Below are 16,588 nucleotides of genomic sequence, written 5' to 3'. Positions count from 1 at the left end.
AAGAGGTGGTTTTTCAGGCATAGCACAACTGGTATATTATGCAAGACTGGAACAAAAAGACCTTTTTCCACAACTAGAGTCATGTGAATTAAAAAAAAAAAAAAAAAAAAACAGATGCTGACGGACATTACAACTAGCAAAGAAGAAGAGTTTTAAAAGAAACATGGCGCAGTATCTGTGGATACACCAGGAAACCGAATAATTTTTTTAATTTAGTACGGTATAGAGGGGTAATATATAATAATAATGACTATATCTGTAAACCAACACGATATTTACATTTGTCGCCATGTTTATGGAATGACTTCTCGTGTCATCTCACAATAATAAATAAACAAATCATCGAATTTGTGAATTAATGGAAATACAGACATTACGCACTTCTGTTTTTTCAACATTTAGTAAATATCGGTAAAGTTTTGCGGATATGCCCAATGAAAAATCGACTGTTATTGATCGCCCTTGTGAATATGACATCCATAAATGGCTGCAGCTGATGCTCATCTGTTTAAGTGCATTAAAGCTATTTCATAAACTTGAATTTGTGGTCATTCAAAGATAGTGTGAGAAGGCATGTTTAATACAGCTCAGATTATTTATCACATGCCATCAAAAAAGTGGAAGAAATAACAACAATGAAAAGTATACTGAAAAATCTAACGCATTACATCTGTATAATGCAAACAAATACATTACCACTCCGAGCTATCGACACATTTTTGGCTGAGAGGCCAAGTGTTTAAAATCTATACATTTAGTGTTTGCATATCAAGTTCAGTTTCAATAGACACATGTGGTTCAGCTACCAGCAAGGTAGACTCCACATATTTGCATGACTAAGTCCTAGAGTTCCACAATGCTGTATGAAAAGATTATGAATGACAGCAGCATGAGTAAACAGCCGGCAGAGAGTGACTGAGGTCCCAAAGACTGAGTGAACATTCCTATATTATTCCTGGCTGGGTCATCTGAGAGCACTGAAGCGAAGAAGGTATTTAGCTGCTCCTCTGACCTGCCACACTGGATTAAACTAATGCTAGGCAGGCATCTTTTACTTTCACTCTGTCTCTAATTCAGTCACATCAAACAACGTCCAAGTTTCCGTTTATAACTTGTTTTATTTGTATATCTTACACACAATGACACACTTTGATGAAGCATGAGAAAAGCCAAAGAACTCAAATACAATACTTTCAAAAATGCATTAATTATTAATTGGGCCAAATAGAAATCCTGGATTTCTGCCTTGCACAACTGCCTTTTTTTAAAACATATTGCTACATCTCTAGTTTTAAATTACAGCTTTACGCTCTCCCCTCCAGCTGATGAAGCAACTCTGCTGTCCTGTGTGTCTGCCTACCGGGAGTGATGGTACAGCTGTCTGTGGCAGAGTGCTGAGCACAGCCCAGTCTGGCAGTGCGGGGAAAAAATACATAAACACTCCACACGTGACAAAGTGCTCATTTACTATATGTTCTATAATCAGTCTTTTAAAATAACACACTGTGTTATGTGCCTGCCATATCATCACAATAATCTTGCTCCCTCACCCCTTAATCATCACCTAAGCCTCAAACCATCTCACCCATCATCATCAGCATCATCATGGTCATTACTGTCATCACCTTCCCTTATCCTAATATACAGTTTATAGGAGGTTCACACAGTAGTTGCCAAGTCTATAATGATGAGACAGCATGACAACCTGCTGTTTGTTGACCAAGTTGTTTAGTAAGGAAAATGAGAGAAGTGGACATAAAGACACTGAATACCTGAGTTTAATTTAGATTAGAAGAATTCAAGCACTTAAATCAGCTTTAACTTGTACATAAATAACTTGTTTATTCAAGAAGCTGAGAAGTCAAATATTGAAAGGAACATTGCAAAAAATATGGTTTTGATTTCTATTTTCATTTCTCAAACATTTTGTGGATATAAAAATAACATTAAACTCAAAACATTAACGCAGTGGAGTAACACATATAATCCCTTCTCAGACAACAGAAATCAGCAGTTTGGAGGTTTTTTTTTTATATGTGTGATATGACGATATAATCACCATCTCATCACGCTCAGTACTGGACCTTTCCTGTCTCCTACGTGGCAGCAAGGTTAATGGTCAGGACATGTCTTGTCCATTAACTGAAGGTCAGGTCATATCCTGAACCTTTCTTTACTTTCAGAGAACATTGTAGTAGTTATTTTCACTGTAACTCAGAATCTACAAGAAACAGATGATGAAACAAATAAACCAACTAAAACAAGACAGATTTGCAGATAGGGATGGGTACTTTTCACATTTAAACCAATACGGTACCGATACTCAGTTCCTGAGATCCGGTACCGCGATACAACAGTACCTGTTTTTGGTACTTTTTGTCTGTATGTGTGGTGATTAAAGTCATTTTGTCTCTAAAAAAGTAAAACCTTCTGAATTCTGAATATTTATTTCTCAACATCACAAGTGAAATAAAGTAAAACATAAAACGGGAAAACTTGAGAAAAGTCTGTATGGGGGAGGGCAAATAACTTAAATTTAACATATATAACATTTTTCAAACTACAGTATTACAAATTAAACCAAACCACTCCCTCTAGCATGAAGTGTACTGCACATGTTCAGCAGCTATTTTCAGGAACACCAACATATCTACTTTTTCGGGCAAGAGCTGAGCCCGCTCCACACTGACTTTTTTTTTTTAATGCCACTTGCTCTCCCCCGATACTGGCTGTATGTGAGGAGCCACCGGCTGCTGCAGGTGCAGTAACGGTGACGGTGCCTGGTGCTGGAGTCATAGCCTGCGCTCCTTTGGGGCTTTCCAATATTGTACATTCCTCAGCCTTCAGGTGTATACTGTGTTTGACTACGTGTTTCCTTAGGTTTGAGGTGTTGCCATGGCTGGCTTTACATTTAGCATTACAGATATTGTAGCGAGCACAGTCTGCACCAAGTTTAGCAAAGTGGAGCCACACAAACGCTTTCTATCCACCACGCTTGCTGTTATCATTAAGCCGCCACTGACATAATCACGCTCTTGTGCGTCTAACGCTGTCGTAGCATCAGACAGACACTCCTCCACTCTCTCCCCGACACATGCAAAGCAAGGATGCGTTCAAGTACCGAAATGTGGTACCGTTTGACTTTATGTGAATCAATACTCGGTAGTACCAACGGAATTTGGCAGGTACCAATAAAAGTACCGAATTCAGTGCCCATCCCTATTTGCAGATAGTAAAAAGCTGAGAAATTAAAAAAAACAAACTACATTGTTTTAAAGATTTTTTAAAAATGAAGCTTTTTTGTGTGTTCTTCCAGGTTGCAGGTGCACATCTAATGTGAGGGCTGTGATAGAGAGAGGGATAAAGATGACTTATAAATACTTTATTGAGCTGATGCTTCTAAGTCAGGTGTGTGACACTAAAGAGTTTCAAGCATGAACCACTGGCTCTTAAGACATTAACCATTGCTGCACCTCTGAATCATGATCAAGGTTATGCTTCAGCATTACAGTTTTCTTTTCCTTTCACTCCTCTGCCTTTTATGACAATGAATCAATTGGACTGAACCTCTAGCATACACAGTTAACCCTTTGACCCTAATTTCCATGGAAGCTCTGTGTGGATGTTATTTATGTCCATAATTGGTGCAGAGGGCTTAGATGTCCCCCCACTCCATCCCTCCTTGCCCAGTGCCCCCTCCTCTGTCTGCCCCCACGACTCTAACAGTAACGCCACTATTGTGTGAAGGGATCTGACCCATTTAAGCATGGCTCCCCCTGAAATTCCCAAACACATCCAGTCCTCCACACCATTTTGTGATATATTCATCCATCCGTTCATCCATTCATTCATTCATTCATCCCACAGTCCTGGCAGACAGATGGGGTTAAACCATGAGAAACAACTGCATGCTGGGGTTATGGGACCAGGCGGTCAGGTAGGTAGGTGGCCTTGTCCTTGAACTGTGGGTTCAACTGATATGCAATGAGGGGCAAGAGGAAGAGAGCAAGGTTGTGGTTTAGATACAGTGAGTATACAGAGTACCAAGGCACAGTGTACATTAAACTGATGCAGATAACATGCTCTGTGTTCCCTTATCTCTTTCCATCTCTCTTGCTTTCATTTTTATGACACACTAAGAAAACCCTCAATTGCAAACCCAACGCTACAAAACTGTCCATAAGTCTTGCTAGGGAGATCTTGTATGGAGAGTGTGTGAGCAATATGGGTGGAGTCCTGTTTGCACCGCTAACAGAACAGAGGTCAGTTATACGAGTCATGGAACAAACAGAAGAATTAGGGATTAAAAGAATGACTGTAATTAACTCTGAACTTATCTTTTAACTTTGAAGCCTATTTGTAGTGATTAATTTTACACTTACATTATTGCTCAACTTCTAATCCTTTAATAATGTCATGCAAGGAATGTTTAAGGGTAAGTTAAACTTGCAAGCTGGGTGATGAAATAGCCGGGTCTTGATAAAATTTATGCTGATGATGATCATAAGCTTTGGACATTTTTACTTACTATTGAATCATTTAACAGCCTGTCATAAAGGGAAAATGCATATGACACCTACAAGGCACACTGGTTTTCTGGTTGGCAAGTAAAAATCGGAGTAAATCTAAGTGTTCTCTGCTTTTTAGTTTCATCTATAGTTGCACCACTTCTGTCCTGTGCTTTCTGTGTCTCAGTTGGTGCATGCAGATATGGACAGTGGCTTCATGGTGCATTCAGGTGCATCCTGTAAACCCTGAAATATAGGGGTGTAACGGTTCAGAAAAATTTTGGTTCAGTACATTTTTGGTACAGGCATCTTCGGTTTGATACAATTTTGATATGTTTTCGGTACAGTGGAGACCAGTGAAAGGGGTGGAGGGGGGGTTATAGGGTCTGGGTGCGCTCTGTAACTACCGAAAATCAAAAGTGAAACTTAACGAACTTTGAAGGTCTGACCCGGCTTCTGTGCTTCTTATACTCTCTGTTGTTATGTTTACCCCTCCCCTTATCGGCGCCCCAGCTTCAGAATAAAGGTTTTTTTTTTTTTTTGGTTTTTTTTGCAGTGGTGCGGCATATGGGAAACCCTGCACATTGGTTCTGCTTGCGGCCACCATGCTCATACTGTGTGCGTTCTGATTCAAGGTTTGTGTGAAAACTTAAGGTGAGTTTGCATTCTTCACATAGGCTACATGTATTAGCTGGGTACACCTATGTATTGTATCGGAGGCCCCGAACTGAAACGGTTCACGAAAGAGTGCACCGTTACACCCCTACTGAAATACACATGCATTGTTGATCAACCCTTGTTGCTGATTAATCCTTTTTCTTCAAGCTTTGGAGATATTTGCACATCATCGATAGGATAAAACCAACCTGTCTAACAATGGTTTAAACCTAGGTCACTTTTCCTATTAGTAGATGACAGTTTCGCAGTGCCAGCCGAAGAGCCAACATCAAATGATCAAACAGCATTATTGCTACAAACACCTGGGCTCCACAAGCCACTTATCCCTGTAGTACCTTTTCTGACACCTCCTGCTTAAAACTCAAAAAGTCAGAAGTATCGTGAGGATGACAAATGTGTGCAAAAACACTATATTTTTGCCACACAGCTCAGCCCTACTTGTAACAGACAAAAGCCTGCTGTGAGTTTGTATAAGTGAAGGTGTAAAGTTTGAAATACATTATACCATAATATAACAAATGAGATAAAAACCGAGACCATCTGTAAGAAAGTCTTCTTAGGAGTGAACAAGTTTAATGATTCACACACAGTACATTTAAAACCATGTCACCAAACAGATTTTGCAATCTTTACAGGTGAACAAATCCACAGAGTTGCAGAGAATGATGCCAACTACAGCGTTTATGATAAGTACAGGGTAAATCCACTTGTACTGATGAGAGCCAAGATGAACAAGGAAGGAGAACCTGCCTGTCATTTAAGCTGGTTAGAATGTTTAGTCCAGAGGGAGTATGGCTCTATCTCCCAGATGAGATTAAGACAGTAATTAATCACTGTGTTTTGAAAAGATGATTAGCAGTCTGGTTGATGGAGTGTGGAGTATAAACAGCATACAAAGCAAGCTGCAACAAAGGAAGTCGGAAAAAATTTTACAGCACAGAAACATTTTACATTATTGTGCTAACAGCATTTGAGATTTAATACAGGGACAAAGTAAACAATTCAATACTTGACTAGATTTCCAAAGTTAATTACCAAGCAACAAATAAATGAGATGATAAAGATATGTTGTGATTCCACCTTTCTTTCAGATCCAGAAAATATAACATTTCTGGGTAAAATATGCTATTCCAGATGTATCTCATTGTCAAACAGGGAAGCACTTTGGTTATATCATCTATTCTGTTCCAGGAACATATTAGATCACGCAAAAGCAAAGATCATAGAACATCTACCGCCAAAATAAACATGAACAAGTGTGTCTCATTTTCTGTGGTACAAAATATATGTGTAAAACTACAAAAAGAAACAAAGGATGAGGTTTATCTCTGAAGTCACAGAGTTGTGTAAAACAATGGTGTGCTTGATGTTGCACAAACTGACGGCAGCGTAGTGTATTTATACATCCATATTAGTCAGGCTTGAGTTCTGGCCAGCAAGGCCCAGGGCTGGGAAACAAAGAGCAGCCATCAAAACACACATATGTGGACACAAACACACACAGCCATGATCTAACACTACAGGGCCTCTTTGTTCAAACTGCAGCCATGCCTGCCTTGGCCCTGCCTGGCCCACTATAACACACAATCCAGTACAGATAATAACAGCTCACACAGGCTCTTCAAAGGCAGACACCAAGATTCATGTTGTTCAGTCTTTGTACAAACTACAGACAGCTTCAGCATCATGCATGTTATACCTGGATTGTACAAATGAACTGAAGACATTGTGTATAGATATTAATAATTCATCAAGAGACATGAAGGTTACTCATACCTGTAGCTTTTTTCTTATCAAAAACAAAACTGAATATTATATAGCTTCTGGAGAAAGTCTGCAAACGACAAGTGAGAATGAAGTCACATCATGAGTAATGTCATGTCATGGGCAGCGCTAAAGGACAATGCAGCCCCTTTATCAGCGTTTCACCACTGACCTGTTGTCTAATCATTACTTATAATATTCACCACATCCTTCACTAAATTTCTTTCCTTTCATCTCCAGGAATGTTTCATACAGTGGCAGTATGAAACCCACGCTATGTAGCAGTTTTTGCCAGGTTAAAAATGGGGGAAAGGTAAGGCATGAGAGATAAAAGAACAAGTCAGAAGTGACTCTTCTGACTAAGGACAACCAGGTTATTGTGAGGCACATAAATATCACAGAAGACTAAAATCAGCATTTGTCTGGATGACGATATGGATGAGGTAAAAGCTTGACAAAGCTTTAGGTCAGTGGGCCTGCTCTTTCCTGATAGCTTGAGGCAGGATGTAAGCAAGAGCAGCCACAGCACCCACAGGAAAACACTCCACTTCCTGTTTGCAGGAAATAGCTTAAGCTTCCAGAGAAATCCCTGTGCACACTATTGAAAATTCCTCCTTGTATAGCTTACCTCATCTTAAGGCCTCCAACAAAGAGGAACTCTAAGCTCTAACATACTGTACACTGGCTGGCTGAGGGCATAGGGTCTTTTAGGAAAAATGACTGAATGATGGCTATCTCTCTCACTGTGTACTACTCAAATATGCCAAGGTCACACACTCACATTTCCTGTGCCTTTACAGCTTTATAACTGTTCAGTGCCCTAATTCATTATGCACAATCTCAGCTACAAACATACATCCATGTAAGGACGCACATGATACAAATGATAGATGCAAGATATACTGTTAATATGTTGTTGCAATGTACTACAGGGAGGTCAAAACACTAAAACAGAAACATTGTCACTGGGGCAATAGTATCCATGGTAACAATAGCTCCGCTCTTACTGGACCCAAAGGAAAGAATAGGGCAGAGTGCTGCAGTACACTCAAACAGCACATAATTAGAGACATACTCAAACGGACTCGGACGCACACAGGCTTTCTGGAGGGCATGCACTCAACAGTAAACGCATGCAAATACATGAAAGTAACGAATCCATGGGTCTACATTGTGTCTTTCAGATTACATAGGATAGCACAAGCCAATGAGGTGCACATTTATTCATTTACCTAACATAATATCTACTGTCACTTTAAGTATGTAACAGATGAATTCAGCAGTAGCCATTTTTAGGAAGGTTGTGACTGTGATGGGAGGAGAGAGGGCAGCCAGTGTGTGCACACATGGGTGTGCAGATGAGGGCAAGTAGCCAACAGGCAGATGACGATGATGATGATGCAGAGCCTCAGTCAGCAATGATGTACTGTTGTGCTGACATGCTCAAATGTGTTTGAGTTAATTAGTCTCAAACAGCAACTCTGCTCTAGAATATAGCTCCCTGAAGCCCCTCTCCATCAGGAATGAACACACACAAACGCACACACACCTCTCACTGAAAACTATCACAGAGTCAGTGCTAGAATAGTGAGGGTAGGAATAAAATACAAAACCTATAATCCAGGCTTTTGGATTAAAACGTTAATCTGAGCCATGCTTTCCTCTGAAGTCTACTGCTGCTGTATCATGAAAGCAGACAGAGTGAAATGGATAGATGGATGGATGAAAAACTGTTATATCAGCAAGCATTGTTTCTATAGTAGCTTACACGAGACAACATATGATTTCATACCATGTCTACAACTCTGAGGTAGGTTCTGAGCAGGGCTGATCTATGAGCCTGCTGGTTTAATGAAAGACAACTGCCTTTTGAAGTGCAGACAGTAATGCTGTGCTATATGACAATATATCCTGCGCTGCAAAAAGGTAAAAACATCTCTTGTTCAGTACGACGGTCTATTGTTTATTTTTTGTGTCAAAAATCCCACTTTTTTTTTTTTTTTTTTTTTTTTTTTAACAATACTTTGCTCAACCTTCTTCCTTCTGGAGGCTGGCAGGAAATTTGCATGAAGGCAACACAAACAAACATAGAGCAGAGTGAATGTGACACAGGAGGGTAATTCTTAACAGTTGGGACTCCATGACAAAATGATGAGCTTAAACCTAAAGCAGGGGCTACTTGTGTTCATGAATGTGGTTTGGGTATGAAACATCTGACGCAAGCCAGAAAAGCACACTTTACACATTACAAAACAGATCAGTCCCAACAGACTCAAACACCACCAGCCTATTTTACTGCTTAGTCATGATTCATACCAAACACTGCAGAGTCTACAAATTCTATTCAGTTCAATTAAATGTTATTTACATAAGCCAATTATAATGCATGATTATTTTAAGACACATCTCCAATGCCCTAAAAGTACAATACAGAGAACAAACCCCAAAAAACACCCAGGCCATGGTGACAGCAGGTAGGAAAAACATTCTTGATGGACGAAAAGGATTAATTAGATAAGACATTATGATAATATACATGAATTAAAATGAAAATTAAAAAAGAATTGGTCCTTCAAAATATTATACTTTAGTAAAACAGCACAGGTCTAACAAATACTAATGATTCCATTTGATTTTAGTAATAATTTAATCCCAGTTTAATCATATGTTACATGCCTGCATATCCTCCCTGTAGATCACAGGGTTAATGTGCTCTTATCCACTGACCCAGGCACAAAGCTAGGCTAGGTTAGCATCTCATGTGCAGCTTATCCAGCAGCAAAGTCATCCCAGCTCAACCAAACTAATTGTTCTTTACCTCAAGCAAGTGGGCAGAGTGTTGAGGTCAAACAGAAAATAACTAACTTCTGGTGGATTCTGACTTTCCCATTTCTAAAAATCCCTCTTGTTGGTTAAAGCTGTCAGTTTCTCACAAGCTTTTCAGTGTCAAATAGCAACTCATGTATAAAACATACACAAGCACCTATGTACAAACACACACACACCCACTCTACTCTTGTTTTGTTTTTGTATCTTTGGAAACAAACTGCAGACCAAGGCAATGAGAACGATAACCAGACACAGCACTGGAACCTTTGGATTCAGCCAATCACCATTTATACAACTATCAGTATTCCCACCCAACCCCTCCCATTTCACACACACACACACACACACTACTCTGCAGGAATGTGCAGATAAGGAGACACAGCCCAACTCTCTTACTCTGCCTGTTTCTCATTCCAAACCGTTTCCCTCACCTTTTCCTCTTCATATTCTCAGGAGCTTTCTTACTGGCACAAGAGAGCGAACACAAGGTCATAGATTAACACAAATATAAGCAACAAACTGATATATTGCAAAAGAAATATTGCACAAGTCAGTCAACACAAAAATAAAATGAAAGGATCAATCTTGAAATAGTCACAGCTTTACTAGCTTTAGAGATATTCCAGCAATGTAAATAATGATCTGTGAATATAAAGGAAGGTCTTATCAATTTAAATAGGTTTTAAAGAAAAGTAAACAAAACATCTAACATTTTTTATACTAAAGGTCTTTTTTCATCTGCTTGTATTTGATGATCTGGTGTCAAACTCAAAAAATATTGTCTCCACTTTACAGACAGGAGAACAAAACTGAGCTACTATTGAAAAAACACTGCTGATACAGATGCTTACAGTGATAAGTATTTCAATGTTCCAACATAAATATGACTGTCACTGTTTTTTCAGGTTTTTTTTTTTTTTTTTTGCTAAATTTGTTAAAATAACCCTTTTCAGATTTCCAACTTGCACAACATCCTTTAAACTATGCAGCTCTGAACCACAACTCCAAGTCACATGGTGCCATAAAGCATCAGGCCAAGCCCACTCAACGGCATTCCCAAGCCTTCTGAGAACTTTACTACAATAGGCATGTTGTGGGACATAATCTATAGTGAATTAATGAGTTACTGTTGTAGCAGCCATTTTCCCAGCACTTAACTGGCAACATAATTACCATTCCCAAAGAGATGAGCAGCTGGGAGGGGGTGTGTGTATTGTTTAACGGGATGCACAAGTACAGAAAGATAAAACATAAATGACTTCTAATGACATGTACAAAGAACTCCTCTGCACCCTTCCTTCAGAGAAAGCTTACACTATCCAGTGCATGTAATGAACTAATTACAATGTGGAGAGATTGGGTGACGCAAATCTGTAATGAAGTCTTATCACCTTGTTATTCAGTAGTTTTAGTACAACTTCACCGCTGTATACTCTGAGCCTCCAATCATTGTCCAGCCCCTTTCATTTTACACTTTGCATTTTAAAGCCAATATATCCCCATTAAAATGAACAAATTTGCCCTATTTCAGCTCTCTGGAAACGCATAGGACAGTATCAGTATGAGTGTATTCTTAGCCAGGGGCCAAACAACAGATTGAGTACAGACACACACACACAAAAAAAAAAAAAACAGTATCACTAGACTTGATTACAGCTCCTTAATATCAAGGTGAATACAGTTAACCACTGCCACACCACTGTTTGAAGGAATCCCCTTCTAAAGCACAATGTAGGCAGTGTAAGATGACTACATGATCTTAGTTTGTAGTATCTCGCAAACAGTGCAAGCGGATGCACTGCTAAGTTGATTTGTCTTTAATTCATATAGAATATACAAATACCTATGGAGACAAATAACCAGGGCAGGAAATGAGGAGGACCACACAGTTTTTACAGGAAACATAATCAATTTATTGACCATCTTACCTCAGAGCTGGGTAGGGGGAAGCATTCCTACCACACAGAATATAGATATGCACACTCACAAGAATACAACACAGGATACACAAGACAATCAGAAAAGCCCAGGTTGATTCAGTTTACATATAAAACTAAGGTATATAATACAAACTTTGAGTATTACATCAACTCAGATTATGAATCCTTAATGAAAGGCTGTTACTTGTCAAAACAAGTTTCTAAAGTGAATGTCTCAGTCTAGAGAAGGTCTAACATTTTCAAAATCACCAACTCTTACTGATGATTGCTTCTCAATTCAATGTCTCCAAACCCTGATTACAAGTTCTGGGATGCGAAAAGGAAACCCAACACTGTGAAACATGGGCAAATGAACAAACAGCTGAATGTGTGCATGTGTAAAGGCATGTAGGGCAACAAGCCTTGGGATGAATCTGTTCCAGCCTCTTTCTCTCTTCCCTAACCAGCTGAGCCACGGCTGCCACATGCACTCTCCCTTGCAACCCCCTCCTCTCTCTCTCCCTCTCACACACAAAACACCCTGTGTCAAATCCCTTATGCCTGTAGTGGGAATGATAAATCCCTGCAGAGACCTGCACTGCCCTGCCTAAAAGGATGCAGGACTGGTTAGGAGTGGCCTAGCTGTACAGTGCTTGGTGTTTGATGCAGAACAAGGGGAGGAAGCATCCATCTCAATCCCTTACACCAGACCAGTGAGTAAAAAGTGGAGGTCATTTATTCCAGTAGCCCACGTTTCAGTGAACATGAGTGCATGTGCAGCTTATAATCAAACACAAATCCCTGTTTGCTCGTTCTGAGGGAGTATAATTTTTTAGTTGCTTCCAGGTCTACAGAACCCAGCTCCTCCCAAGAACAAGATGTGAAGGACAGCCTGGGCAGATCACTGCTCAAAAGTCAGGTGTTTATAGTTCTGGATGCAACGCTCTGCTGATCAAGTCTTACTCAGCCAGATATTCAGCAAGATCAGTCTGCAAATCTGAACTTTAAAAAGCATTCACCCCAGTCAGCCTCAAAGCTGACCAATCAGCCAAGATGTTGATTAAAGCATGGCTGTCTGGCTCACTGAAGCTTATGAACCTAATCACACTATGTCTTATTCACAAACAAGTTCACAAGCACATTTTGATGAATAATTTATGGGAAAACTTTACAAGATTTCAGGCACACCCAAGTTATTGCAGAATATAAAGCACAGAGACCAATGGCATCCGGGCAAATGCCTGATCATCCAATCAAGTGTAGGGAGAGTCCATGTTTAAATGAAACACATAACTATCAACTTACTTTGAAAAACATCCACCTCAAGATGTTATCCAAACCATCTCCAGACTAAGAGCAAAATGAAATGTGTGGATTGTTGTGAAAGGCGACTCCAAGGCTTGTACACAGCAAAACCCTGAACAGAGCAATGAAATGTAACTAATTCACCTCACTTCTGTGGCTGAATTAAACAGCTGACATGAAAAACAAATGGCTATAATGTCATGATTACAAGAGTGAGGCAGTCTTTTTAAGATCTGCCATGTGACTCAGATTATAGCCAGTGCATCTCTCCCTCCCACTCCTTCCTTACTCTATTTCACCCCTGCAATAACCCCTCCTCACACCACCTCCTCCCTCACAAGGCATTTTCTGTTTTCCTTCTTTCTCTCTCTGCTATCCACCTGCCTCCCACTGTGTGTTATCTGCCCTGGATTTCCCTCAAGAGATGGAGGGATAAGCAGGTCAGATATCTTTGATAACTGCCACACTTCAGAGTCCTCTGGCATTAAAACAACACAAACAGCTGCTTTCATGCAATGTTATGTTTTTTTGTCTAGACATTGACAGACTGTTATATTTCAGGAACAGCAAGCCCACCTCTCTTTTCAAAACTTGTAAACAATGAAAAATCTATTCCGCCCTTCAGGAGGCAGGCGTTCCAAATCTGAACATCTGGACATCTGGGGTGGGACAAAATATCAATATGGGAATATATTGTATTACTGTCTTTGCTGTGTGTTGTTGATACAATGATTATATACGGAGTTCCCTGCCAATTCACCTTCTTTAAGAATTCCTGCTTTTTTTTGCTCTTATGGGTTTTGTCTACTGTAATAGTTCAAAAACTGTAGTACTGTAATAGTGCAAGATCACAGCGCATCGTAAATGATTTCCTCCAACGTATCAAGTATCGAAAATTTCTGTATCGTGATACCATTGTTATCATGGGCCATGCATTGTGAGAACATTGTATTGTTGCTCCTCTGGATATCAGTATAGTCAAATACAGCTTGTGCTATGTGCATGTTATGTTGTAAGAGTTTACGATGTACTGATTGCGACAGTGTTATTTCCTGTTGGTTTATTTTTGCTTTTGTCATTACTTATTCCTGCTCTTGCCATGGAAACAAAGAAATCTGACATTCAGCTGATATATCTGCACATTTCAGGTAAAACACATCACAATCTCCATCACTCTATACTAAATTCATTTTAGGCTAAATAAATTACATAAAAACTCATGTTCGGAATCAGATCCAGATAGGTCACAGACAAGGGACAAACTAGTCAAAAACATTGGAGCTCAGCTGAAGTAACGGGCCTCTGGCTGCTGTCTTCAGTACGGGTAACTGGCAGCCCTTTCATTGTATACTGAGAGACAGCTTACACCTGCTCTCCTTAAGGGCTGAGAGGACAAATCAAAGGTTAGAATCAAAGACCTGCCTGTTAGACTGAGTGCTGTGCTGCATGTATGTGTGTTTTGTATCTCGGGTTCTTTTTTAAACTGAAGCAACAACACAACACTTGTCAAGCTCATGTTCTTTCATCATGTGGGGTAAATAACCACAGTAATCCAGACAGGAGACACTGTTCTTTTCCGCATTTCCAGTACAAAAAAATCCCTATATTCAGGGCCTTTCAAGTTTTCTGATGTTTTTTGTTGTTCATGCTTTCAGTCTAAATCATATGGAGTGGGAAGAGGGTGAAATATGATATTATAACTTTGAAATGTTTAATGTTTAACACTATCTCAGGGCCACATATTAGTTTTTCCATGGTCTGTTTATAACTCAATGCATCACCACTAATGCAAAAAAAGGACAGGGAGCCACCAGGACTCTTCTCCTCTTCCTAGCACTTGATCTTCTAATTACATTTCCCTCCTTCAGTGATGTAAATGGAGATTTGTAATCATCAAAGCAAAACAGAGGCTGTTCTTGGCCTGCTGTGCAACACTAATTAATACAACCTTCTCCATCCTAATGCATTTTCCACTCATTGCAGTACATCTTGTCAAAACACGGCTGAAGGGACTGCTGATGCACTACATTACATCCCGGTTTTGTGCTGCAGTCACAAAAGTAGACAGATACAGGAGAAAACTAAACCCAGGAATGATACCTGCATTTTCTGTCGTGAATGAGTGTATTAACATAAGCTCTTCTGAGGATTTTTAATCAGTTAAATACTGAATTGTTTGCAAAACAAAACTATTCACTCAAAATTAGACATAATACAGACTTAAAGGGTTATATAGCTGTTTACTAATAATTTAGCTGAATTGCTTAACAGCAGAGGCTAATACTGCATCATCATTAATCTAAAGCCACTTTTACACAGACATCCCAGAAAAAACATGAGATGGTGATCCCACCTTTTTGCCACCATTGACTGATTTCCACTGCCAAGCCCAAGGAGTAACAGAGATGAAACAGGGTGGACTTTTACACAGTGGACCTGCATTCCGGAATCAAAGGGGCAGTGTATAGTGTGACATAGGCTACACTCTTGCGCATTGGGCATACCCCAAGCCCCAAGCATAAAATAACATAGCTAACCTCTCCAGAGTTGGCCTGTCTTTCACCGTTCCACAAATATTAGCATGGATAGAGTCCTTCACCTGAAGTGACAACAGCTCGCAGATCTCAGCGTCTCCCCACTTCATCTTTCTGGTCACGTTGATATGTTTGTTTACTGTACACAGCCCATGCTCATTTTTAAATGTAATACATCATCACAACATCACACCTTGGTTGTGGAATGAGAGGTGTTCCTTTTACATAGCATTCTGGAATCATGAGTCCACCTTTATCACGGCTCTGTTACTACCTCCAGAGGCACTACAGAGCCATGACAGAGCTGGGACCAAATGATCCCACCATTTGTTTACACAGACGTTGTTTCAGAATAAAGGCAAAATATTCCCAGAACAGAAATGCTGTGTAAAAGGGGCTTAAGACTCCCACACCTCTAAAACACATCCACAGTTGTAAGCTGTTGCAAGAGAAACAGGTACATTTAATATATCCTGATCCTTCTATCTCTGACACAAATTAGTAATATCCCCAACTGTTTCCGAAAGGCCATTCAGGACAGAAAGAGATTTTGGATTTCTGACATGTGGAACAAGTGTAATCTTGGAAACCACTAAGTGTATCCTTTCACTCATCCATCCCAAATAGGAAGTCTAGCACCAACCATCCAGTGAAATCTTACCCTTTCCATTTCACAATAATATACCTGGCCTAAACAGTAATTAACCTAAGGTCTAGAAACTGTCATTATGCAATCCAGTTCCATTTTACCAAGCTGACATACTCCAGGTTATCTCTGACTGGGCTGAACAAAATGTTTCTCTTAACTGTTTTCACAATTAAGTGGATTTATGTGAAATATCCCCCCAGCCCTATGATACACTCTGTGCATACACAGAGTATTATTTTAGCAAAAATCATGTCTGACCCCTGGGAAATGAGGTCAGCATGCACACAAAACATACTCTACTCCTACAGCACCATATCAGTCTTTTTTATTAGAGTTTATCATTTACTTCAGCTTTACTCAGTATGTGACTCATACCGCTGTAATGAATGTAACCACAACTCA

General features: G+C 39.7%; 1 protein-coding gene across 14 annotated transcripts in view; it reads right to left on the bottom strand.

Annotated features, from left to right (window-relative positions):
* The window catches only part of tjp1a (tight junction protein 1a), a 109,130-nt gene that overhangs the window by 34,649 nt on the left and 57,893 nt on the right, over positions 1 to 16,588 (bottom strand). The window lies entirely within an intron of this gene.

The sequence above is a fragment of the Sphaeramia orbicularis genome, chromosome 3 (genome assembly GCF_902148855.1).
Source record: "Sphaeramia orbicularis chromosome 3, fSphaOr1.1, whole genome shotgun sequence".
Taxonomy (NCBI): Eukaryota; Metazoa; Chordata; class Actinopteri; order Kurtiformes; family Apogonidae; genus Sphaeramia; species Sphaeramia orbicularis.
Note: the sequence above shows the minus strand (reverse complement) of the source record. Positions and strands in the feature narration are given on the sequence as shown.